Source organism: Anomaloglossus baeobatrachus, chromosome 4 (assembly GCF_048569485.1).
Source record: "Anomaloglossus baeobatrachus isolate aAnoBae1 chromosome 4, aAnoBae1.hap1, whole genome shotgun sequence".
NCBI lineage: Eukaryota > Metazoa > Chordata > Amphibia > Anura > Aromobatidae > Anomaloglossus > Anomaloglossus baeobatrachus.
The window spans coordinates 451,600,640-451,627,509 of NC_134356.1; the positions used below are offsets into that span (position 1 = coordinate 451,600,640).

The 26,870-nt window shown below is 45.6% G+C and overlaps 1 protein-coding gene across 1 annotated transcript in view; it reads right to left on the minus strand.

The window, feature by feature from the left end:
* CSK (C-terminal Src kinase) overlaps positions 1-23,842 on the minus strand; it is a 163,758-nt gene extending 139,916 nt beyond the window's left edge. Inside the window, exon 1 of the mRNA XM_075345604.1 lies at positions 23,425-23,842. The gene's annotated coding sequence lies outside the window, so the exon portion shown is untranslated. The remainder of the gene's footprint in view (positions 1-23,424) is intronic.
* Between the last annotated feature and the right edge of the window lie 3,028 nt (positions 23,843-26,870).

Genomic DNA, 26,870 nt, shown 5'->3' on the forward strand with positions numbered 1-26,870 from the left:
TCTATTCAGTTTATTGTATTTGTTGTTAGTTTGGACTAAGGGTCATTTTGACCCTCTTTCGGGACTTCAAGGGGGAGCTCGAAATTTCTGGGACTTATAGTGTTAAGGCTTTATCTATAGTAAAGCACAAGTGACACTAGTAGGAGTCAGCAACCAGAGCTGAGGGCAGCATACTTGGATACACTTGCCTTTTGTGCACTTTAAGGAATATCCACAAGATCAACCATAGGAAGAAAAAAAAAAAAAAAAGGAGCTGCATCGTCTAAGGAATGATAAAGAAGATCAAAAACTTTAATTTAGGAACAAAGAAAAATGCAAAATCCAGCGGAAAAATGTATAGGAAAATCTTTATCTTCATTTAAAAACTATAGTCTTTATTTTACAAATTCATTACAATCCCACATATGTTGGACCATGAAGAAGGCGTGAGAAAACACTGAAACGCGTAGTCCTGCGTGGCTATCACCCCATTTATTTGCACCAAATTGTGCAATATTGGATTTTAATGAATTTGGAAAATAAAGACTATTTTTTATTTGAAGATAAAGATCTTCCTATACATTTTTCAGACGGATTTTGCATTTTTCTTTATTCTGGACTGACCACCTTTTCCTTGCGGATCTCTATATACAAACCCTCTGGAAGTATTCCACAAGCATTTACGGACACCGGTAAGCTCGCAAAAACTTATTTATTTTTAATAACTTTATGTAAGGTATTTCAAAAACATGATGTAGACTGCAGCATAGTTAAAACCTGATGCGTTTATGGGGTACAAAAAAAATACCTTTACTCATAGGAAAAGGGTATTTTTTATTGTAGGCCATAAAAGCGTCAGGTTTTAACTATGCTGCAGTCTACATCATGTTTTTTGCCTTAAATAAAGTTTTTGATTGTATTTATCTCTCCCTGGATGATGCCGCTGCTTTTATCTTTAATCTCCTTTTTCCCACATTGTGGATTGAAGCTAGAACATACAGCGTGGCGAGCTTCTTTATTCTTGTTTTGGGTTTCGAGGTGGCTGTCATGTAGCGCTCCACATTACCACTGCCACATGTGAATGATGTAGCCTTGTCCCTTACTTTTTCCACTGTTTCGCTGTTTGGCAAGCATAAAAATAAGGTGTTCTAAAAACATCACCAGCTTGTAACCATTCTGCCTGGGATTTTTAAGATTAAAAAAAAATAAAAAATTATAATATAACATATTTTATTATTTTTTTTTAAAGATTACAGTCTATGGGAGACTGTTTATAATGGATGTTACTTTTTTCATTAGCAGATGGGTTTCGACGCACTGGGTATTCCCAGGACACTGCAGGTGGTCAGAGAGACCTCTAGTGAAAGTGGATCCATTCAAAAACGAACAAACAAAAAAATGACATGGATACAAAAGGGAAACCAAAGCTTCTGTGTTTAAATGGATCCAAACCATCACTGCACCCCACATAAAAATACAAAATCTGACCTGTGCTTCCACAGAGGTGTGCAGTATCAGAACAAACCCAAGACCGGAGTAAAAAACACTAGCAAACAGGGAACTACACATTCACATCACCAATAAAGCATATTGCTAAATAATGGAGGCAAGTTAAATAGCCTCCACTCCATGTGCCCCATTAATACGGATTTGGAAACTATAGAGGCAAAAATCTTCTCTCAGGATCCGCTATGAGCAGAGCTGCCCCTGCTCCGGTGGATGTCAATGTGATTACATGGTTCACTTCTTGTATAGTCAGCACGTATTACTACATTCGCAGTGCAGTGGATTCTTAGTGGGTGTGGGAAAGAGGGGGTTTCCCAACCGCTTTGTGAGACAACCTCCATGTCACATAAGTGTATTTCAACTCTACATTTTGTCCCATTTGATTGCAGCCAGGCTTTAAAGGGAACCTGTCACCAGAATTGGCGACTATAAGCTGCGGCCACCACCAGTGGGCTCTTATTATACAGCATTCTAACATGCTCTATATAAGAGCCCAGGCCGCTGTGTTCTAAAAAATCACTTTACAATACTCACCTAAACAGTCGCTGCAGTCTGGTCGGATGGGTGTCTCCGTTCTCCGGGTACGGTGCCTCCTCTTTCAGACATCTTTGTCGTCCTTCTGAAGCCTGGTTGCATGACGCGTCCTACATCATGCACACAGGCCGGCACTGAGGTCCCGCGCACGTGCACTACAATGCTTTGATCTACCCTGCTCTGCTAATAGGTTTTTTTAAAGGGAAGGTGTCGCTTTTTTTTATTTTTGTATGAATAGTGATTATGAAATCAAGTCTTTTTAATACAAAATTAAACTCACTGTTTAGTTTTTCTTTAATTCTAGGTTTACTGAAGCACTGGGGGCTGCCATCTTGGATTTGGTGTTTGTAAGGACAGTTACCTCCATTATGGCAGCCCCCTGGGCATAGAAGACGGTGGTCGGACTGCGACCCTATACTGTAACATAGAGAAGGCGTCTGCTGTGAAATGGATGTGCCCCCTGGGCTGTCCAGATCACATCAGAGGGAGGAGATCGGCACAATCTTTGTGCAGCTCACAGCGTATGCTGTGTGCTGCACTTTCCCCCTGTCACCCGTTCGGCCTGCGTGAGTACCGGGGCCCTTCCCCCCCACCGCCGCTACCATCTCCAATGACACCTTCCCCGCTCTTCCCGCGCTGCCGCCGCCGCTACCACCCCCGCTCTTCTTGCCGCAACCGCCCTCGTGCCGGGTATTTGGTCTCACACACAGTACACAGTATATACCCATGCTGGCTCTGCCTCCCTCATGCTGCTCGGTCACACACACAGTATATACACACGGTATATAGTATGTACACGCTGGCTCCGCACCCTCATACTGCTCGGTCACACACAGTATATACACACGGTATATAATATATACACACACTGGCTCCGCTGCCCTCATGCTGGGTGCTCTGTCACACACACAGTATATACACACACTGTACATACACGCACTGCGGTCATCCGTGCGTGTGGCAGAGCACTGCGGGCATGCGTGCGTGTGGCAGAGCACTGCAGGCATGCGTGCGTGTGGCAGAGCACTGCGGGCATGCGTGCGTGTGGCAGAGCACTGCGGGCATGCGTGCGTGTGGCAGAGCACTGCGGGAATGCGTGCGTGTGGCAGAGCACTGCGGGAATGCGTGCGTGTGGCAGAGCACTGCGGGAATGCGTTCGTGTGGCAGAGCACTGCGGGAATGCGTGCGTGTGGCAGAGCACTGCGGGAATGCGTGCGTGTGGCAGAGCACTGCGGGAATGCGTGCGTGTGGCAGAGCACTGCGGGAATGCGTGCGTGTGGCAGAGCACTGCGGGAATGCGTGCGTGTGGCAGAGCACTGCGGGAATGCGTGCGTGTGGCAGAGCACTGCGGGCATGCGTGCGTGTGGCAGAGCACTGCGGGCATGCGTGCGGCAGAGCATTGCTAAACAGGGGCGTGCAGAGTGCTATGTCAGGAGCACTATGCAGTTGTCCTTGGTGACACTTTAGACATTTGTGGTCACCAACAAAATAGCTCCGCACTGTATACCTACATTTCATTCTCAGTTATCCTTTTGTAAACACCCAGATTGGGAGGGGGAGCTGTGACATCACACACAGGAGAGCAGATTCTGCGCACTTTTACTGCAGCTGTAATGTGAGATATTTCTACAGTAGGATTTCAGCAGCTGCTCCCCCTAGTGATTAAGAGTAGAAAATATCAAACTTAATTTTTTTTTAATATTTTGCTTAATTAAAAACAAATATTTAAACAAAAACATTAATACTTTACATCTTTTCAGTTATTGAATTTTTTTTTTTGGATGACACCTTCCCTTTAAGCAGGGAGGGTATTCCAACAATCCCCCATTGGTATATCTGAGAAAAGAAGAATTGGACATGTTGGATTTCAACATGTCCAATCTTTTGTTCTCAAGGGAAAAAAAGCAACCACCAGAAGCGTCTGGAAGCAACCTTTACCCCCTTTCCCTATTCAGAACAAAAATACATGTATAAGAAATACATGTATAAGGTGGTGGTGGGAAGTGGGGGAGAAATTGACATTAGCCAACAAGCACTTGGCTAACTGCCATCAAAAGCAAACGAAAGTCATAAAATTAGGATCAACCAGAATTTAGTTGATTAATCATCCACTGTCCAACAGGATAGGTCGCAGTTTCTGCACATAGCACTGCTATCAGCTATCACAAGCAATTTTGACCATTTTGGTAGACTTATCTTATGTGAATGGTTACCATGTAAATTATCATATGGTTTCGCTCACTAATGTACAAGCATAAGGCTGCGTGCCCACGATTAGTGTTTGCAGTGTTTTGGATGTAGCGTGTTTTCGCTGTGTCCAAATCGCTGTGTTGTATAGTACCAGTGTAGTGGATGGATTTCTAGAAATCCCATGCCCACTATGCTTGTTTTTTCAGCAGCAAACACTGACCTGTGGTGCGTCTTTCCAGACCGCAGCTTTCCAGACCGCAGCATGTCAAATGTTTGCTGCAGATTCGCATTCTCCGTAGGGAGAACACAAGCGAGAGACCGCAGAGCACTGAACTCTGATCGTGGGTACAAGCGGCTGCGGAGGGGACTCGCAGTAAGTTCTGATTGTGGACACATACCCTAAGGCTAGCCATAGAGGAGATATACAGTGCTTTGCGAAAGTATTCGGCCCCTTTGCATTTTTCAACCTTTTCCCATATTTCAGGCTTCAAACATAAAGATAAAAATTTTAAATTTTATGGTGAAGAATCAACAACAAGTGGGACACAATTGTGAAGGTGAACGAAATTTATTGCTTATTTTAAACTTATAAAAAATAAATAACTGAAAATTGGGGCGTGCAATATTATTCAGCCTCTAAGTTAATACTTTGTAGCGCCACCTTTTGCTGCGATTACAGCTGCAAGTCGCTTGGGGTATGTGTCTATCAGTTTTGTACATCGAGAGACTGAAATTCTTGCCCATTCTTCATTTGTAAACAGCTGGAGCTGAGTGGGGTTGGATGGAGAGTGTTTGTGAACAGCAGTATTCAGCTCTTTCCACAGATTCTCAATTGGATTCAGGTCTGGACTTTGACTTGGCCATTCTAACACCTGGATACGTTTATTTGTGCACCATTCCATTGTAGATTTTGCTTTATGTTTGGGATCATTGTCTTGTTGGAAGACAAATCTCCGTCCCAGTCTCAGGTCTTTTGCAGACTCCAACAGGTTTTCTTCAAAAACGGTCCTGTATTTGGCTCCATCCATCTTCCCATCAATTTTAACCATCTTCCCTGTCCCTGCTGAAGAAAACCAGGCCCCAAACCATGATGCTGCCACCACCATGTTGAGCTGTGTTGCTTTTACGCCAAACATATCGTTTGGCATTGTGCCCAAAAAGTTTGATTTTGGTTTCATCTGACCAGAACACCTTCTTCCACATGTTTGGTGTGTCTCCCAGATGGCTTGTGGCAAACTTTAAACAACACTTTTTATGGATATCTTTGAGAAATGGCTTTCTCCTTGCCACTCTTCCATAAAGGCCAGATTTGTGCAGTGTACGACTGATTGTTGTCCTATGGACAGACTCTCCCACCTCAGCTGTAGATCTCTGCAGTTCATTCAGAGTGATCATGGGCCTCTTGGCTGCATCTCTGATCAGTCTTCTCCTTGTCTGAGATGAAATTTTTGAGGGACGGCCGGGTCTTGGTAGATTTGCAGTGGTATGATACTCCTTCCATTTCAATATGATCGTTTGCACAGTGCTTCTTGGGATATTTGAAGTTTTGGAAATCTTTTTGCAACAAAATCTGGCTTTAAACCTCTCCACAACAGTATCACGGACCTGCCTTTTGTGTTCCTTGGTCTTCATGATGGTATCTGCGCTTTAAACAGAACACTGAGACTATCACAGAGCAGGCGCATTTAGATGGAGACTAGATTACACACAGGTGGCTTATATTTATCATCATCAGTCATTTAGGACAACATTGGATCATTCAGAGATCCTCAATGAACTTCTGGAGTGAGCTTGCTGCACTGAAAGTAAAGAACGACGTACATCTCCTTACCTGCGTCCTGCCGGCAATGCGGAAGGAAGGTGGTGGGCGGGATGTTACGTCCCACTCATCTCCGTCCCTCCGCTTCTATTGGCCGCCTGCCGTGTGACGTCGCTGTGACACCGCACAAACCGCCCCCTTAGAAAGGAGGCGGTTCGCCGGCCAGAGCGACGTCGCAGGGCAGGTAAGTCCGTGTGACAGGGACTAACGAGGTTATGCGCCACGGGCAGCGATTTGCCCATGTCGCACAACCGACGGGGGCGGGTACGATCGCTTGCCCTTAAATCTTACAACTCTATCACTCCAGCTCTTTTCCCTGCCCTGTGCCGCTTCCTCCTGTTTGACTCCTTTGTGCAGTATGACTGCGGGTAAAGCAGCGGTCAGACAAGCAGGAGTTGGTGCTGGCCGAGAATAGAGCTGAAGTGACAAGCTTCACAACTACAATACTGATTTCTCCGTAAGAGACTAGCCATGTAATATATTGCTGGACTTGTCTTTGAAAGAGCTACATGTGCATTTAAATAGTTTGGAGGGAGACATCCTATCACCCTTAAAAGTAAAATTAAACTGTACCTTATTTTCATGTGTAGACCTTTCAGCAATATAACTGTTTAGGCAGATAGACGCCAATGTGTACAGATGGGAATAACAAGGCTTTAATAAATATTCACAATGGCCACACACACATGGTCAGGTCTATAACAATCCCACTCTACTACGGTATGTGCAGACAGTAATATCTAGCACTAGAAAGATACACCAACATTTGTAGCAGTGGGAAAGTAAGTAGTAGGACATAATGGAATATAATAAAAGCAGTGATCTGCCATCAATCGGCAAATATACAATGAACAAAAATACAAATGCAACACTTGTTTCTGCTCCAATTTTTCATGACCCGAACTCAAACATCTAAGACTTATTCTATGTACACAAAAGGCCCCTTTGTCAAATATTGTTCACAAATTTGTTTACATCTGTTAGTGAGCTCTCCTACGTTACAGAGATAATTCTTCCATCTCACAGGGGTGGCATATCAAGATGCTGATTAGACAGTATGATTATTGCACAGGTGTGCCTTAGGCAGGCCACAATAAAAGCCCACTCTAAAATGTGCAGTTTTACAGTTTTGAGGAGTCCAGAGGGGGTTAGGAAACTAGTCAGTATCTGGTGTGACCACCATTTTCTAGTCTGCCATCTGCCCTGTACAGTGACAACCAAGATTAATCCATGAAGAGAACACCTCTCCAACGTGTCAGACACCATCGAATGTCAGCATTTGCCCACTCAAGTTGGTGACGAGACTAAACTGCAGTCGGGTGGAGACCCTGATTAGGACGATGAGCAGCATAGGAGTTTCCCTGAGACTGTTTCTGCAGAAATTCTTTGGCTATGCACCGATCATTGCAGCAGCTGTCCAGGTGGCTTCCCATCCCCTCTGCTTAGCTGTCCCGGTGGCCTCTCGGCCCCTCTGCTTAGCTGTCCCGGTGGCCTCTCGGCCCCTCTGCTTAGCTGTCCCGGTGGCCTCTCGGCCCCTCTGCTTAGCTGTCCCGGTGGCCTCTCGGCCCCTCTGCTTAGCTGTCCCGGTGGCCTCTCGGCCCCTCTGCTTAGCTGTCCCGGTGGCCTCTCGGCCCCTCTGCTTAGCTGTCCCGGTGGCCTCTCGGCCCCTCTGCTTAGCTGTCCCGGTGGCCTCTCGGCCCCTCTGCTTAGCTGTCCCGGTGGCCTCTCGGCCCCTCTGCTTAGCGGTCCCGGTGGCCTCTCGGCCCCTCTGCTTAGCTGTCCCGGTGGCCTCTCGGCCCCTCTGCTTAGCTGTCCCGGTGGCCTCTCGGCCCCTCTGCTTAGCTGTCCCGGTGGCCTCTCAGCCCCTCTGCTTAGCTGTCCCGGTGGCCTCTCAGCCCCTCTGCTTAGCTGTCCCGGTGGCCTCTCGGCCCCTCTGCTTAGCTGTCCTGGTGGCCTCTCGGCCCCTCTGCTTAGCTGTCCCGGTGGCTTCCCATCCCCTCTGCTTAGCTGGCCCGGTGGCCTCTCAGCCCCTCTGCTTAGCTGTCCCGGTGGCCTCTCAGCCCCTCTGCTTAGCTGTCCCGGTGGCCTCTCAGCCCCTCTGCTTAGCTGTCCTGGTGGCCTCTCAGCCCCTCTGCTTAGCTGTCCCGGTGGCCTCTCAGCCCCTCTGCTTAGCTGTCCCGGTGGCCTCCAATCTCCTCTGCTTAGTTATTCGGGTGTGCGGTCTCAGATGATCTTGGAGGTGAAGATGCTCAATGTGGAGATCCTGGGCTGGTGTGGTTACACGTAGTCTGTGGTTGTGAGGCTGGTTGGTTGTACTACCAAATTCTCTGAAACACCTTTAGAGACGACTTGTGGTAGAGAAATTAACATTCAATTCACGGGCAATTGCTCTGGCAGAGATTCCTGCAGTCAGCATGTCATTTGCACAGTCCCTCAAAACTTGCAACATTTATGGCATTCTGCTGTGTGATAAAACTGCGCATTTTAGAGTGGCCTATAATTGTGGCCGACCTAAGGCACACCTGTGCAATAATCATGCTAATTTGTATCTTCATATGCCACACCTGTGAGGTGGATGGATTATCTCTAACGTATTAGTGCTCACTAATACAGATTTAGACAAATTTGTGAACAATATTTGAGAGAAACACCATTAGTGTACATAGAAAAAGTCTTAGATCTTTGAGTAATGGGAGCAAAAATAAAATTGTTGTGTTTATATTATTGTTAAGTATAGTATGGTAGCATCTTTTTTTGTTTATTACTCCTTAGGATGCAAATGGAATAAGCCATCAGTAAGACTCAAGAGAACAATGAGGCACGCTCAGCAAGTAACATACCGTATTTTTCGGACTATAAGACGCACTTTTCCCCCCCCAAATGTTGGGGGAAAGTGGGGGGTGCGTCTTATAATCTGAGTGTAGGGCTGCAGGGAATTAAGGGTGCTGCGGTGGAGCGGGCCATCGGGGGCATGCACAGGCTGTAGCAGCGCCTGCCGTGACCACGTGGGCCCGCTCATTTCACATGCATGCATCCTCCCGTCCATCATCTCTCAGCGCTGAACCCGGCGCTGACAGGCGCATAATTAACAGCCGGCCCACGTGATCAGCCCTGGCAACTACAGCCTGGAGTGATCATGTGCGGCTGTATTCACTGCCCCCCGCACATCATCATCAGCGCGGGGGGGCAGTGAATAAGTACGGTATACTCACCTTTCCCCTGCCGCACCGTGATGTCTTCCTGTCTGCCGGCCTGCTGATCTGTGTAGAGTGGTGAGCACAGCAGTGATGTCATCCCTGTGCGCACGGCCCCACACACATCAGCGGGCCGGCAGACAGCAGGACATCGTGATGCTGCAGGGGTGAGTATAAACGTTTATTTTTTTCTGTGCCATAGGATACAGGCCATATACCAGGATGGGGGTATATTATGAGCAGGATGGGGGGACATTTTGCAGGATGGGGGGACATATACTGTATAAAAGGATTGGGATCATATACAAGGCAGGAGGATCATTAACAGGATGGGGTACCTTAGTAAAGGGGACATTACCACCATAAGTGTCCGCAGCAGATCCTCGCCCCATAACAGTGTGTCATGACCATATTTTTTGCTTAAAATTTTATTTTCCTCCTCTAAAACCAAGGTGCGTCTTACAGTTCGAAAAATACAGTAACTAACTGCTAGGTGTGGTAGGATATTAGAAGAAAGCGGCTTCACGACGGCACCAAACAATCCTGTATGGTTCCAGCATAATACAACGAGGAAGATGTAGAAGATATATATCATATGTGTTGGCTCTGCTGTAAATTTCCACAGAGCTATGTGAATGTGAGCTTTGTCATTTTTGTCCATAGTTTTAGGCTATGTGCGCTCGTTGCGTTTTTTTTGCATTTCTGCAGCGTTTTGAGCAGCAGCGACACATTGTCAAAATGCATGCGTTCTGGTTCCCCTGCGAAGTCTATGAGAATCATGCAAAATCTGTGCGAACGATGCTTTTTGAAACGCAGCGTTTTGATTGTCAAAAATTTGACAAAATCTCTGTGTTTAGAAAAGCTGCATGTCAATTCTTTTGTCAGTTTTGGCAGCGTTCTACACCCATTGAAATCAATGAGTTGTAGAAAAACACTGCCAAAATGTGAAGCAGTGCGTTTGCACTGCATTTTTGTTGCGATCCGCATGGTTTTTTTTTTACATAATAAAAGGCAGGTCTTTCGGTCTCTCTCTCTGTCAGTCGGTCTCTCCCTCCAACCCCCTCTCTCATACTCACCGATCCCCGGCGCAGCGCTGCACAGCGTTCACACTGCTCCGGCGGCTTTTCCTCTTTTGAAAATGCCTGCCGCTCATTAATCCATCTCGTATTCCCTACTTCCCTCGCCCACCGGCACCTATGATTGGTTGCAGTCAGACACGCCCCCATGCTGAGTGACAACTGTCTCACTGCAACCAATCACGGCCGCCGGTGGGCGTGTCTATATCGATCAGTAAAAAACAAAAAAAAAAAAACCGACGTGCGGTCCCCCCCCAATTTTGATACCAGCCAGGGTAAAGCCACACGGCTGAAGGCTGGTATTCTCAGGATGGGGAGCTCCACGTTATGGGGAGCCCCCCAACCTAACTATCACCCAGCAGCCGCCCGTAATTGCTGCATCCATTAGATGCGAAAGTCCCAGGACTCTACCCGGCTCATCCCAAATTGCCCTGGTGTGGTGGCAATCGAGGTAATAAGGAGTTAATGGCAGCAGCCCGTAGCTGCCCCTAAGTCCTAGGTTAATCATGGCAGGCGTCTCCACGAGATACCTTCCATGATTAACCTGTAAGTTAAGGAAACACATACAGTTAGGTCCAGAAATATTTTGACAGTGACACAATTTTCGCGAGTTGGGCTCTGCATGCCACCACATTGGATTTGAAATGAAACATCTACAACAGAATTCAAGTGCAGATTGTAATGTTTAATATGAAGGTTTGAACAAAAATATCTGATAGAAATTGTAGGAATTGTACACATTTCTTTACAAACACTCCACATTTTAGGAGGTCAAAAGTAATTGGACAAATAAACCAAACCCAAACAAAATATTTTTATTTTCAATATTTTGTTGCGAATCCTTTGGAGGCAATCACTGCCTTAAGTCTGGAACCCATGGACATCACCAAACGCTGGGTTTCCTCCTTCTTAATGCTTTGCCAGGCCTTTACAGCCGCAGCCTTCAGGTCTTGCTTGTTTGTGGGTCTTTCCGTCTTAAGTCTGGATTTGAGCAAGTGAAATGCATGCTCAATTGGGTTAAGATCTGGTGATTGACTTGGCCATTGCAGAATGTTCCACTTTTTTGCACTCATGAACTCCTGGGTAGCTTTGGCTGTATGCTTGGGGTCATTGTCCATCTGTACTATGAAGCGCCGTCCGATCAACTTTGCAGCATTTGGCTGAATCTGGGCTGAAAGTATATCCCGGTACACTTCAGAATTCATCCGGCTACTCTTGTCTGCTGTTATGTCATCAATAAACACAAGTGACCCAGTGCCATTGAAAGCCATGCATGCCCATGCCATCACGTTGCCTCCACCATGTTTTACAGAGGATGTGGTGTGCCTTGGATCATGTGCCGTTCCCTTTCTTCTCCAAACCTTTTTCTTCCCATCATTCTGGTACAGGTTGATCTTTGTCTCATCTGTCCATAGAATACTTTTCCAGAACTGAGCTGGCTTCATGAGGTGTTTTTCAGCAAATTTAACTCTGGCCTGTCTGTTTTTGGAATTGATGAATGGTTTGCATCTAGATGTGAACCCTTTGTATTTACTTTCATGGAGTCTTCTCTTTACTGTTGGCTTAGAGACAGATAGACCTACTTCACTGAGAGTGTTCTGGACTTCAGTTGATGTTGTGAACGGGTTCTTCTTCACCAAAGAAAGTATGCGGCGATCATCCACCACTGTTGTCATCCGTGGACGCCCAGGCCGTTTTGAGTTCACAAGCTCACCAGTCAATTCCTTTTTTCTCAGAATGTACCCGACTGTTGATTTTGCTACTCCAAGCATGTCTGCTATCTCTCTGATGGATTTTTCTTTTTTTTCAGCCTCAGGATGTTCTGCTTCACCTCAATTGAGAGTTCCTTAGACCGCATGTTGTCTGGTCAGAGCAACAGCTTCCAAATGCAAAACCACACACCTGTAATCAACCCCAGACCTTTTAACTACTTCATTGATTACAGGTTAACGAGGGAGACGCCTTCAGAGTTAATTGCAGCCCTTAGAGTCCCTTGTCCAATTACTTTTGGTCCCTTGAAAAAGAGGAGGCTATGCATTACAGAGCTATGATTCCTAAACCCTTTTTCCGATTTGGATGTGAAAACTCTCATATTGCAGCTCGGAGTGTGCACTTTCAGCCCATATTATATATACCGTATATATAATTGTATCTCTGAACATGTTTTTGTAAACAGCTAAAATAACAAAACTTGTGTCACTGTCCAAATATTTCTGGACCTAACTGTACATCCAAAAAATCCTTTATTTGTAATGAAAAACAAAAAAACACCCTCTTTCACTACTTTATTAACCCCTCAAAAACACCTCCAGGTCCAACGTATTCCATGCAAGGTCCCACGATGCTTTCAGCTCTGCTACATCGGAAGCTGACAGGAGCGGCAATAGAACACCGTCGCTCCTGTGAGCTCCATGCATTAACTGAAGTGAGTTGCGCGATCAGCTGTGCTGTCACTGAGGTTACTCGCAGCCACCGCTCTCAGGTGGAGGACTGCAGCTGTGGCCGCGAGTAACCTGAGTGAAAGCACAGCTGATCGCGCGGCTCACTGCAGTCACTCAGGGGATTTGCAATCACAGGTAGTCCTTCACGTGTGACTGCAAATCAAGCCGCGGCACACGCAAAGAGCCGCGCGATCACAAAGATGTCAGTTCATCCGAGTTCATTCTGATCGTGCGGCTCTGTCACGCAGCCAGCCATGCTCTTTTTGGCAGAGCTGTCCCACTCGGCTCTGCTGCAAGTCTATGGGGATGCTGTAGAGCCGAGTGAGACCGCACTGTCAAAAATGTGCGTTATGGAAGCATTCAGGATGCATGAATTCAGCAGGAATTCTGCAGTAACAATGCGTCTCAGAACGCAGTTTTTCGGCTGCATTCTGAGACACACGTGCAGTGACTAATAGAACGCAACGTGCACACATAGCCTAACACTTGCATTACATGAACAGGACCTAATTAAAGTGCCTGTGATTTCTTAGGACCTGCTCACGTCTCTTCTGGCGCCAAACATTTGTGACTCCATTGGGGGGGTATCCCATCTGAATCTTAAAAAAAAGAAGAAAAAAAAGGTATCTGGACATGCCCTATACCACCATAAACTATAATGGGGCAGACTAAAGGCCACTTTACACGCTGCGATATCGGTACCGATATCGCTAGCGTGGGTACCCGCCCCCATCTGTTGTGCGACATGGGCAAATCGCTGCCCGTGCCGCACATCGCCCAGACCCATCACACATACTTACCTGCCCGGCGACGTCGCTGTGACCGGCAAACCGCCTCCTTTCTAAGAGGGGCGGTTCGTTTAGCGTCACAGCAGCGTCACTGAACCGCCATCCAATAGAAGCGGAGGGGCGGAGATGAGCGGGACGTAACATCCCGCCCACCTCCTTCCTTCGCATTGTGGTCGGGAGGCAGGTGAGGAGAGCTTCCTCGTTCCTGCGGCGTCACACATAGCGATGTGTGCTGCCGCAGGAACGAGGAACATCTTCGTTACTGCTGCAGTAACGATATTTGAGAATGGACCCCCATGTCACCGATGAGCGATTTTGCACGTTTTTGCGACGATGCAAAATCGCTCAGAGGTGTCACACGCAACGGCATCGCTAATGCGGCCGGATGTGCGTCACAAATTCCGTGACCCCAACGACTTCGCATTAGCGATATCGTAGCGTGTAAAGCCCCCTTAATTCACTTTATACTCTGTCCTCCATCCCAGCAGTGTTGGACTCATTTAGGCAGACAATAGTATGGTAGACAGTGCTTTTGCGTCATATCAAATAAAGATAGACACCACTACAACGGAGGCCAGATGGAATAATACAAAGTTACTCTGTCTGACTTTATATAGTAATATAAATTTGGTTTATTGTCTCTGGTTTTTAGACAATTTAGGTCAAGTAGACGCAAACACGGACATTTGTGTGAATGATATTTATTACCATCGACGTGAAGAAATGAAGACTAATCGCTGCCTCTAGGCACTGCTGTTCTCATGCGTAGCCTACTTTCCGGGCCTCCACGCCTGTTTCTTTGTCACATACCTAAAACCGGTCATTCTGAAGCCACCTGTACCTGTGACATTTACAGTCAATGTAATGATAATGTTACTACAGACACTGCATCATATCTGGGTGTGATATCCCACGTCTGATGACGTTACACCACAAGAAAAGATTTTCATAGTGCTGCTCCCCACTTGTCTCCAATCCGCGGGTGACAGCACAATAATACCGCCATTGCTATAGTTAGAACAGTGCCCACTGCACCAAGCGTCACATCCATCGCCCTGCAAAGGTGAAACCGCAAATGGAGAAAAAGTGTACAGTGATTAATTATACACAGCATATTGCGCACAGTTGTGCATTTTTAATTTCCCAACTGCAGCTATTTATAGGATGGAGGATGGTAAATATTAAGGTTAATCTTATTAGTTTGTTCCTGTTTGTATCTGACGTTCTGCCCAGTTCACATAAAAAAAAAAAGCCTTGTTAACTTCCTCTTACAGCTCCTTCCGCTCTTTACAATTGCTCATTCATTAATTTCTCAGCAAATGCAAAAATATGGTGTAAATTGAAACACATGGATTGTGAGGGCGGGACAGCTCTGTAAGGCCTCATTCACATATCTGATTAAACGTACGTGTTCTGCCTTTTCGTGGACAGGACGAATGGCCATTGCGTTCACTTGCACCCCATTTTTTTGGGTGCCAATTATGCGCATAAAATACAATAGGTCCCTTTTTCATTTGAAAATCAGTCGCCTGTTTAAGTGAGTGCATCCGTCAGAAAAACTGGAAATGGATGCCATCCGTGCGACATGCAAAAAAAAAAAAAACACCTATTGGATATACAGTATAATTACAATCTCCTTGTAGCAATTAGTAAAAAAAACCTAAGAAAAAACAAACACTGCACTAACTCATAAGTAGGAGAGGCTTAAAGGGGTGGTTCACCACTCTGCAATAGTGGCCACATCCCTGTGAAACTGATAGGGAAGGCTATTTCTAATTACTTTGCTCAGCCAATTTTGTCTCTGAGCGGCGCTATTGTGGTCCGCTCATCCCCATGAAGTGACCCCCGGGCTCCGTGACTTCTGAGATCTGGTGATGTCACGACCAGACATCACCGGGGCAGGCCTCAGTCTTCCTGGGGACTGGGGCTGTGGGTGGTGTCCCGCTGCTCGTCACAGCCCAGCATCACAGCTCTGCATCGCTCCTGCTTACGGTGCTCTGCAGCAAAGGAGAGAGCAGGGAGATGCTGTGCTGTGATGCTGGGCTGTGATGAGCGGTGAAACTCTGCCCACAGCCCAGTCACTCAGGAAGACTGGGGCCGGCCTCGGTGCTGTCGGGTCAACTGGACGTTGACATGACATCACCGGATCTCAGAGTTCAAGGACGGGTGTTCACTTCATAAGGAAGAGCGCCGCTTAGAGGCAGAATTGGCTGAACAAGGTATTTAGAAAAAGCCTTTCCTATCAGTTTTACAGAGATGTGGCCACTATTGCAGAGTAGTGAACCACCCCTTTACATTTTAATTTTTTTTTGTATACAAGAAAAACAGATGGTAAAAAGTCACACGGACCGAAAAAAAACAGGTGAAACCTGATCTGGAACACTGATGAAAAACTGTCCACCTTTTAAAAAATAAAAACAATGCACATGTAAATGAGGAGTACAGGTATCCAGAATGCGCATGACTGATCATCAAGCAGACCACAAACATACCATGCTAAACTGGCAGATCAGCAACAATTAAAGAAAGATTAAGAAAGGCTTTCAAAACACCACAACGGTGTTAGGCAGTGTGACCAAAGATCCTCATAATCGGCCAACCATGCCGAACAAGGGGTTTCAAAATTAAAAATCCAACAAGACCAAAGTAGATCAGTTTCCCTGCCGCTGCCCATTGCAAGCAATGGTATACGTGGAATATTAAAGTAATGGTCAGCTGCAATGTCACAATCAGTCACTTATGCTGGTGCACATAAGACAATTTTTGCAGCAAAAATTGTATAGCATAACTTAATTTCTATATGGAGTCAAAAAAGCCTGGTAATTGAGTAGTCCCTGTAGTGCATAGAGTCCCTGAATTAAAGGGGTATTTGGGTAACATGTACCCCCAGTATAGGTCATAACTTTTGGATTGGTTGGGGTCTGACTGCTGAGACTGTAATGGAGTGTATGAGCATTTATATGCCCTGTCTGAAAGGATGGTAGTATGGGTGCTCAACCACTGTTCAGCTCACTCTCTATGGGATTGTTGGAGAAGGTGTTGTTCATCTCTAGCAAGCCTATGTAGAACGATCATGGCGGCAGTCAAACATTCACAACGCAAGTCCATTCAAAGATATACGTGCCCCGCTCTGAAATTGGTGGGGGTCTCGGTTGTTGGACCCCAATGATCCAGATACTACCCCCTTTCTTCTGGATAGGCGATAATTCCATTTTACTGAAATAGCCTCCAATTCAAGGAACGTATACACCTTATTTTCCCAACACTTCAGTGGTTTAAAAAAAAAAAGGGGGAGTCCACTGTCGGGTTTAGTTGAATAACAAAAACAAAAAAAATGCTCATTTAGGAACTATGTTAAATACTTGGGATGTTGTACTCAGGTGATTCTTTCCTCCAATGATTAGATCTGTGTGAAGAGCACAGAGGACCAGGCATGAGGATGTGCTCTGTATCCCGGCTTGTCCATGTGAGGATGTATAGGTCAAATTCTGTAGCGACAGGTTTGTTACAGAAAGCTTTGCAATTAACGGTCTTATTTCTCAGTGGGGCTTGCAGTGTATCCATGTGCTTTCTGCCAAAACAACCTCAATGAGATGTAGAAAACTAATTGCAAGTATGCTGCGTGTTAGAGATTATTTGCTAGGTTTTCCACATCATCTGTTTGTTTCCATTTATTACAGAGGTTATACCCCTATGTTGATATTGATTAAAGCAAAAAATAGGTCATCAATATCCGATTAGTGGAAGTCCAACATCCCCACCGATCAGTTAGCTTCAGCGCAGCTCCGCTCAATAAGTAGGGGATATGTAGGGGACCCTCCTGAGGATGGACGATTAGCTATTGTTCAATTCAATAGGAACCGATCACTGAACAGAGAACTGGCCGTGCTGTTCACACGTTTACAAGCAGCCTTCACCAAGCCGATAGTAGTTCATAGAGGGGGGCGATGAGTGTTGGGCCCCCACCATTCTGATAGTCATGAGGTATGCAAAATCATCTCAAATATCAAAGTAGTCAACAGCTTTTTCAGGCAAAGGGAAAATGCAAAGTGTAATGAGAGACTTTATCCAATGTTACCATTGAGGGCCGTGTCACACATCCGGCTTTTCACTGGATTGGCGGATCCGGCACACTCCTGTACAGTGTGATACAATACAATGGCAGCGCGACAAGCTCCGGTCACATGCAGTCATGTGACCAGAGCATGTGACTCAGAAGTTGCAGCGCTGCTATTGTACTGAATACACTGTACTGGAGTGAGCCGGATCCGCCAATCCAGTGAAAAGCCGGATGTGTGACACGGCCTTTACCATCTGAGATAAGTTGGGGCCTTTCTTACTTCGCCGTGGTCAGCAAGGCCATACTAGTCATGGTGTATGTGTTACAAGCCAATTACTGTAATAACAGTGGTGGAGTCTGTGGCTAATCCTCTGTAACATCCACATGCTAAAGGGGTGGCCCAATGTCCAACGTTTTCATCTAAATCCCTGTTTAGTGCCGTAATCTAAACTAATTTCTAATATACTTGCATTAAAAATACTTATCCTTCTCTAACGACAGTATCTGACTAGTATTGCATTTTTTTTCTCCCCATTTTCTTTCTGATGACGCTTCGTTGAGAATCTCAGTGCATCACTGCCACAGCCTCTACTCCCTCCATGAAACGAAGTGTCATAAGTGATGCTTGTACCAGGGGTTGGGGTAGTCCCTGTGCGCTGTGCACAATGACAGCGCACTCTCTGTTGTCGGCTCAGATCACCAGTAAACAGTGTCCAAATGCCCTGTGTTCAGAGACGTCACTTGTGGGACAGTGCTGGTCTCTGCACGCCAGGTATTGTGAAAACGCGCACTGACTGTTGCCAGCTCTGTATTACTGATCTGAGCCAGCAACACAACGTGGACTGTCATTGTGCACATCACACAGGGACTAGCCCAGCCCCTAAAAGGATCAACACTTCCAGCTGATGATGCTTTTTTTTTTTTGAGTATCCAAGAATGCACTGAGATTCTTAAAGCGTCATCAGAGAGGAAGTATATTAGAAATTACTTTAGATTATGGCACTACATAGGTAGGGATTTAGATGAAAATCACTTTGGCCTTTGGGCCACCCCTTCACACATGTAGCATTCGTAGCATTCTGTACACAGCATGTAAATCTAGTATGAGCTGCTATGATGGCACATGGAGTCTTATGATATACCGGTAGCTATTTTTTTGCATGGCGCATAAATCCAACAGATAAAGGGACTCTTTATAAAATAGGTCTCTTTTCAGATCAAAAACTCTACAAATGTTTGGGTGATTTTTTTTTCCCCCAAAACAAATTTTTGGGTTTTGCAAATGCGTATAAAAAAAAAAAAAAATATCGACGATGCCCGTTCAACCTAAGGGGTGTGGGTGTGTGTGTGTGTGTGTGTGTGTGTGTGTGTGTGTGTGTGTGTGTGTGTTTATGTATGTATGTATGTATGTATGTATGTATGTATGTATGTATGTATGTATGTATGTATGTATGTGTGTATGTGTGTATGTGTGTGTGTGTGGGCGGACTAAGGGTCCCTTTACACGTAGCGACGTTCCAGCGATCCCGACAATGATACGACCTGGTCAGGATGGCTGGTACGTCGCTACATGGTCACTAGTGAGATGGCAAACAGGCAGATCTAATTAACGACGCAGCAACGATACAGCGATCCTCTGCGGTCGTTGGGACCCTGTCACACAGCAGCTATTGTCACGGGTGTTGAAAACACAAAAGCAAAAACAGCGATGCATGCAGCCCAGCGGGACACCAACGATCAAAAAATGAAGCAGGACGTTCAGGTAGGATCGGCGATATCGCAGCGGGGGGCCAGTCACTGCTATTTGTCACACATAGTGAGATCGCTAGTGAGGTCGCTGTTGCGTCACAAAACCTGTAACGTTTCAGCGATCTCTGTAATGACATCGCTATGTGTAAAGGGGGCTTAAGGGTATGTTCACAAGTGGTTTTTTTGCAGTGGCTTTTTCCCTTTTTACAGTACCAGCAAAGTAAATGAGATTTTTAATCTCATTTATGTGCTGCATTTTTTTTTCATCATTTTTTGAACTGCTGGGTGCAATTTTTTTTTTTTTAATCCACACCACAAACAATCTTTAGGTGTTTTTAACCCACTGAAATAAATGGAAGTAGAAGATGCACAAAAAAAAGGAGCATATTGTACATTGCGTTTTTTCTGCCAATATCTGGTGATCAGAGCAGAAAAATCACCACTGAGTGTGAACATACCCCAATGCTGAAGCCATGTACATGTGTTTCTAGTCTTTTGCGTCCCGGTGGCTTACATTGGCTCTCAATGAGATTAGCCCAGATTCTGTATGGGAGAGTGATTAGGAAAATTAAATTGTGAACCCCAGAGGATGAAAACCTCCATACAGCGCTATGGACCATGATGGTGCTATATAAAGAAATCAATAATTACCAACAGGAACTGGTAAAATGCTCACATAGCAAGACATACCACACGCCATAATAGGATTGAAGCTAAAAAAGATTTACAGAGAGTTGGTCTGAAGCAAAAATAACTCCACAATAATGACAGCCTTTCTAACCTCTACCACGCTGGACAGCTGGAATTTCAGAAAGTGGCCAGCTAGTGAGTGACATACACATCCCGAGGCAGCGCACACTGACAGCCACAGACCGGCCCACTTCTCAAGATAAAACACTGCCCTGCCATTGTGGTAATGCATGAAGCAAGGCTGACAGGGGCTGCCCAAGGCAACAGAAGAATGCCGCCTGCCTCCTCTACAAGATACAGAAGTAGATATCTGCAAATACCGAGAATCAGCAAGGAAGAGTGAATATGCATTTGGAAAGTAATGACTGAGGGTGGTGTGTGTGTGTGTGTGTGTGTGTGTGTGTGTGTGTGTGTGTGTGTGTGTGTGTGTGTGTGTGTGTGTGTGTGTGTGTGTGTGTGTGTGGGGGGGGGTAGATGGGCCGGTTTCATATATCCAACATCGGACCTGATGAGGCTGTTTAGCTCGGGATACGATATCTGCGGTCCATAATCGGTCTGGGTGACATCTGGTTACTAGATGAAGCTTAAATATTTTCATATTGAAAAATGATGGTATACGGCCACGTGTTCTCGCTTTACGAGTGCGGGTTTAACCTCTGGACGAGCGGTCCACAGTGGTTTGCCATTTTATTTATATATAAAGGACGGCTATTTTGGTCAAAAATATTGCGGTGAAATGTTAGGCTACTTTCACACTTGCGTTGAACGGCATCCGTTGCATTGCGTTGTGTGACGGATGCAACGGATGTGTTGCATATAGTGGCACAACGAATGCAATGAATCGTACAAAATAACGCAATCCGTCATAGTTTTTTTTTTTTCTTGACTTTACAAATCTGGGCATGCGTAGTTGTGTGAAGACTGTTGCGTTAACGGAATCCGTCAAATGACGGATTCTAATGGAATCCGCCACCATAGGCGTCCATTATAAAAATAACGTACGCCGACGGAATCCTGCAGGTTGCGTTTTTTTGACACTCCGCCACGCGCAGAAAAACGCTACATGCCGCGTTCCATCCGCCAGGCGGATGCAACGCAGCGTTGGCTGACGGATGCAACGCAAGGCCATCCGTTGCTATCCGTAGCTAATACAAGTCTATGAGGAATAAAATGGTTTCCTGCAACGGTTACCGTAATTCCTCAAGGCGGCGGATAGCAACGGACGCCGTTCAACGCAAGTGTGAAAGTAGCCTTACTTCAAAGTTCATAATAAGTTACAGAAATGTCTTCCTACATGCTATTTATTTTTTTTTTGGGGGGTGGGGGTAGACATGATTATAAAAATATATAGAAAAAAAAAAAAAACAACAGCATAATCTGGCTATGGTATTTTTCTCCAGCATTTTCCACTGGTATCTGGACAGAAAACCAATGACGACAGTAAAGAACCTGCGTGTCTTATGTTACAAAATAAAAAAATAAAAAAAAAAAAAAGCTTTAAAATCATGACTTTTAAAAAAATAAATAAATAAGCTAATAGACCACTATACATAAATATTGATATTTTGAACACCATTATTGATGAAAAGTGCCCTGGACTAAGATGCGCTCCTTAAGACATTTGCCGTATCTTTCAGGTTCCATTAGCCGCGGCAAGAACTGTCCTTTGGTAGTACTCATGCCACATTGTGGGGCGAATTAGGATACATTTTTGGGTCATGCAACCTGCATGGATAAACCCTGTCCACTAATCAAAAGAGTTGTCAATGCTGGCCAAGACCGGCGTAAAGACGACATTTGAAACTATTCTAATCTTTGCACACAAGTTCAGTTAAGAGGCACGCAGTTTAGTCTGCTCCAATGTCTGCGATTTCCCATTCATCTGAATTAGGCCTGTAGGAATCCATGTGCTTGCTGGAAAAATTAACTAAAAATGCCACTTGTAAATACGGAATACAGCTGTAGTTGCAGATTGTTGACCTCAGGAAAGTTTCTTTGCTGCAGAAACTTTTGCCGAAAGTCCCAGCACACAAACATACCCTGAAAATTTGCTTTGGTTTGTAGGACCTTTGAGCAATTTTCTACTGTGGTTGTCCAGGCAAAATCTCACCCAATACATCTGGAATTAGGAGACAAATGCAGTGGGCAGACAGTATCCTTGGTATAGGACATCAATATTTTATGGTAAAAGTCCAACTCTTATCCCTTCTACAAATCAGATGTTTGAGGGAAATGGGTCACCTGGTAAGCGCTGGGACCTCTCCAAACCGATGAAGAAAATTGTCCCTCCATTAATCTGAACAGTGATGAGTGAGCACTACCATGCTCGGGTCTCATTGGATGGGCGCGACTTGAGTACCTGAGTATGATGGACTCAAGCATTTTTCAGGGAAATTTGGAAGAATTCTTGAGTCTACCATTGACGTCCATTATATTTGATACACAAGTCGAGACCATAACATCCAACTGATTGTAACAAGTACCGTGCACCCGAGTATAGTACTGCTCGCTCCAAACATGAACAGCTTATCCAAATGAAAACCCATACATTTTAAAAACTCTAATATTTTTACATAAAGGACATCATCAAGTCTAGAATATTTTAACAGTGCCAATCAGAAGATCACATCATAGAAAATCCTCCAGTGATACATTCCAGATTGTCTTTCTGTAGGATATCAATTGAGTAACAGTTCTCGTCCTTGGTTAAGACTAAGTGGGGACCCTGAGTGGAGACCCTCTCAATAAACACATTCAAAAGGATTAAATATATAATATGTGAAGCAACAGCCAAAACTAACACCAACAATCACTGTATATAAGAATCGACAACCACTTACAAATATGCCAACCAAAACAAATAGAAAAAAACATCAGAAGCCGAGCAGGGCAAACCTTGCCATCCAGTGCCAGCAATCGGCGAATTCCCTCTACATACCATGCAATATACTATGGAGATCCTGACTACACACCGGTCACTATCTAGATAACAAACCAGAATAGAAAAAATGATGATGTAAAGATCAGGTTATACTAAAGGGTTAATGAATTTGATGACCGGTCAATAGCAGGACATAAAGAAGCCGCTGGCCACCTCTGTGTCAGCGCACATTATAATTACTAGCCAAGATGGACAGGGACCAGCAAATGGACTGGAAAGAAACGCCACCATTGTCTGTAGGGGCCAGATCTTATGTGTGGGCCACCATGAAGAGCTTACTGGTATGGGGGGCTGCAATGGGAGCAGTGGCCGGGCTGGGGTCACCACTAGAACACATATACATATATATATATTATATATATATATATACACACACACACACACACACACACACACTAGACAATGTACGTGGAGCAGCATTACTGGCCGCCGGTCACACACATGCACACAGCCTCACCTGGAGGTGCAGATGTCCAGGATCTCCCATTGATTTGGGCGACGTGTGGAGGAGGAATTGGGGGCGAGGCAGGAGCAGAGAACACGGGGGGATGACAGAGGGGGCACCCTAAGCTGGGAGCACAGAGGAAGGGGTGAGCTGACACCGGGAACATGCAGAAGCTGAGGGCTGCGGACAATGCATGCAGAGCAGGGAGGTCCACAGGACCGGGATGTATGGGGCTACAATAACGGAGCAGGACAATGGCAGCCGCCAGCAGGGAGCGGGTCCTCGCGATATCCTGTTGTACGGGGCAGCCCGGTGTGGAGACTCGGAGCAGCAGCCAGGCCTCCGTTCAGTTGTCTCTGCAGACGCGGCCCTGACAGAGGAAACGGTGCCAGGTTCGACCACCGCACCGCGCCTGCGCAGCCAAAGCAGGGGCGCAGGGCGTGAACCGCCCCTCCTTTCTCCTCCACATTGTGGATGGCAAGGACCGCGGACGTCTGGTTGGTGGATGACGCAATATTTAGGCGACGCAGAAAAAGCGACAGCCACGTTATGGCGTGTGTGAGCCTGGATCATAACACCCTATCTCTAGTACACAACAGCACCTGGGCTCACACACACAGTGTATGGCGCTTTACTGGTGCCAGTATGTGTCTAATTAAATTGGTGCATGTTCCATTATGCGTTGTCAGCCGTCCAGATACTCCAGGACAGTCTGTAACAATTGGTCACTTATTTGCCCCGTCCGTAAACTAAACGTCATGTACCCGTGATTATGGTATCTGAAGCTGCAGAAACTCAGCTGACGTTTTCATGTCACATCTATGGGCTGTAGACATGGATGTCTTATTATAATCAGTGATTTATTATTCTTTACAATGTGTCTGTAGAAAACATTGTCTGTGATTTTAACCTGTCCTGAAAAAATAAAAAGTCAAGTTGGCATCCCTGACTGTATGGCTGGGGCTATGGGGTAGATTTACAATGTTTTGTGTAAACGTATTCCCCAAGACTGGCGTTTGATGAATTACACAGCAGTAAGACTTGCCAAATGCCTTATGATTAGTGATGGGCGAACCCAGGCTGTAAAAGTCTGTATCCACTCGGTTTCAAACTTACGGAGGTGTGGGACCCGGGCCTGGCAACTCGGGAATTAAAAAGGAAAAATAAAGAAAATAAGAATGAAGCAAGCGCTTCATACTTACCGAGGCTCCATCCCGGCTGTACACTGTTACCGCAGCCAGCCATTCACTTCTGGGGCCGCTTATTAGGCTCATGCATATGCACTGCTTCCCCCACCCACCGGACGTCCTGCCGTCTGTGAGTTGGTTGTAGTCAGATGCGCCCCCAGCCTGTGTGACAGTGTCTGCCTACAACCAATCACAGGCACCGTCTGCGGGTCTATATCATACAGTAAAGATAAAATATTTGGTGTAGAGTCACCAGCATATTATAATACCCAGCACAGATAAAGCATACTGCTACAGGCTGCAGACCACAACTGTGCGCTTATCTTGGCTGTGTATCAAAATAGGAGGAACCGCATACGGCTTTTTTCTTTTTTTTAATTATTTAAAATAACTAATTAAAAAAAAAAACTGTGCAGTCCCACCTAATTTTGATACCCAGCCAAGATAATGCCCAACAGCTGGCGGCTGGTATTTTCAGGCTGGGGAGATCCATGCTTATTGGGCCACCCCCAAGCCTAAAAATAGCAGCCTGCAGCCACCCAGAATTGTCACATCCATGAGATACGACAATCCAAGCACTTTACTCGATTCTTTCTGATTACCCTGGTATGGTGGCAATTGGGCAATAAGAAGTTAATAAGAGCCCACAGCTGCCACTAAGGCCTAGATTAGTAATAGGGAGGGTCTATGAGACCCTCCATTACTAATCTGTAAGTTACAGTAAAAAACAAACACCAAAAAAACTATTTGAAATAAAATACAAACAAACACCCTCTTGCACCTCTTTATTAACCCCCAAAACACCCCTGCAGGTCTGATGTAATCTACATGAGCTCTGCTACATCTGAATCACAGCGTGCGATCGTGGAACATGACCACCAGCTGTGAGGTTCAGGCAGAGAACGAATCAGCCGCGCGATTAGCGGTGACGTCACTCAGGTTAGTTACGGTCACAGCTGGAGGTTCCCACGGTCCTCCACCTGTAACCGCAGGTAAACTGACCTCAGAGGACCTCAGGGGACCTCATTAAACTCAGTCCTTTGAGAAAGGATGTAGCCCGAAATGCGTCAAGTGGAATGTTTGTCCGGAATATGTACATGAACATTTTTTAATATGAATCACTAAAGACAAGAATTTTTATGAAAGACGGACCACAGGATTTTTCCTTTCTAAATTTTTACAAGTAACCTAATTTAGCTAATAGGTGCAGAAAGGCTGTAGAAAATTTGTAACATCATAACCTGACCAAATACTCATCATGGGAACTTGGGCTACACAATCTGAAATCAGTGGATGATAAATTTGATGCATATTTAAACATGGCTAACTATCTAGCACTTCATTGATTTGTGTCTCTTTTTTGTGCATGTTGCTCATTTACTCTAAAGCCAGCTTTACACCTTACAATTAGGTGTGCGATCTCGTATGCGATGTGACACGCCCAGGTCGCATATGCGATTTAATGAGATCGCACGTAGGTCGCTCATTTGCTGTCACACGTGCGATAGTAGTCTATGTTAAACTGATCAATTTTGTATGCGATCCTTTAGATCATGTGTTCTGTGACGTATGCATTGGGCACCTTTTTTATTTTCTTTTATTTATTGACTTGCCAAGCGTGTGCAATGTGTAGAGAAGCGTTTTTACTATGTCATCTGCCATTCAGCTCTGCTACATGGCCGCTAACAAAAGACACAGACAGCCATGTAGCAGAGCTGAATGGCAGATGACAGCAGACACAGAAAGAGCCGCACGATCAGAATGAACTCGGGTTAACTTCACCCGACTTCATTGTCATGCTGCGGCTCTGTCTGTGTCGCGTCCTGATTAGCGGTCACCCGTGAAGGACTCACCGGTGACCGCTAAACTCCTGAGTAACTGAATTGAGCAGCCCTCTCTCATATACTTACCGATCCCCGATCACCGGCGCGGCGCTGCACGGCATTCACACTGCTCCGGCGGCTTTTACTATTTTGAAAAAGCCGGCCGCTCATTAAACAATCTCGTATTCCCTGTTTTCCCCGCCCACTGGCGCCTATGATTGGTTGCAGTGAGACACGCCCCCACGCTGAGTGACAGGTGTCTCACTGCACCCAATCACAGCAGCCGGTGGGCGTGTCTATACTGTGCAGTGAAATAAATAAATAATTAATTAATTAATAAATAATTTTAAAAAACGGCGTGCGGTCCCCCCCAATTTTAAAACCAGCCAGATAAAGCCATACGGCTGAAGGCTGGTATTCTCAGGATGGGGAGCTCCACGTTAGGGGG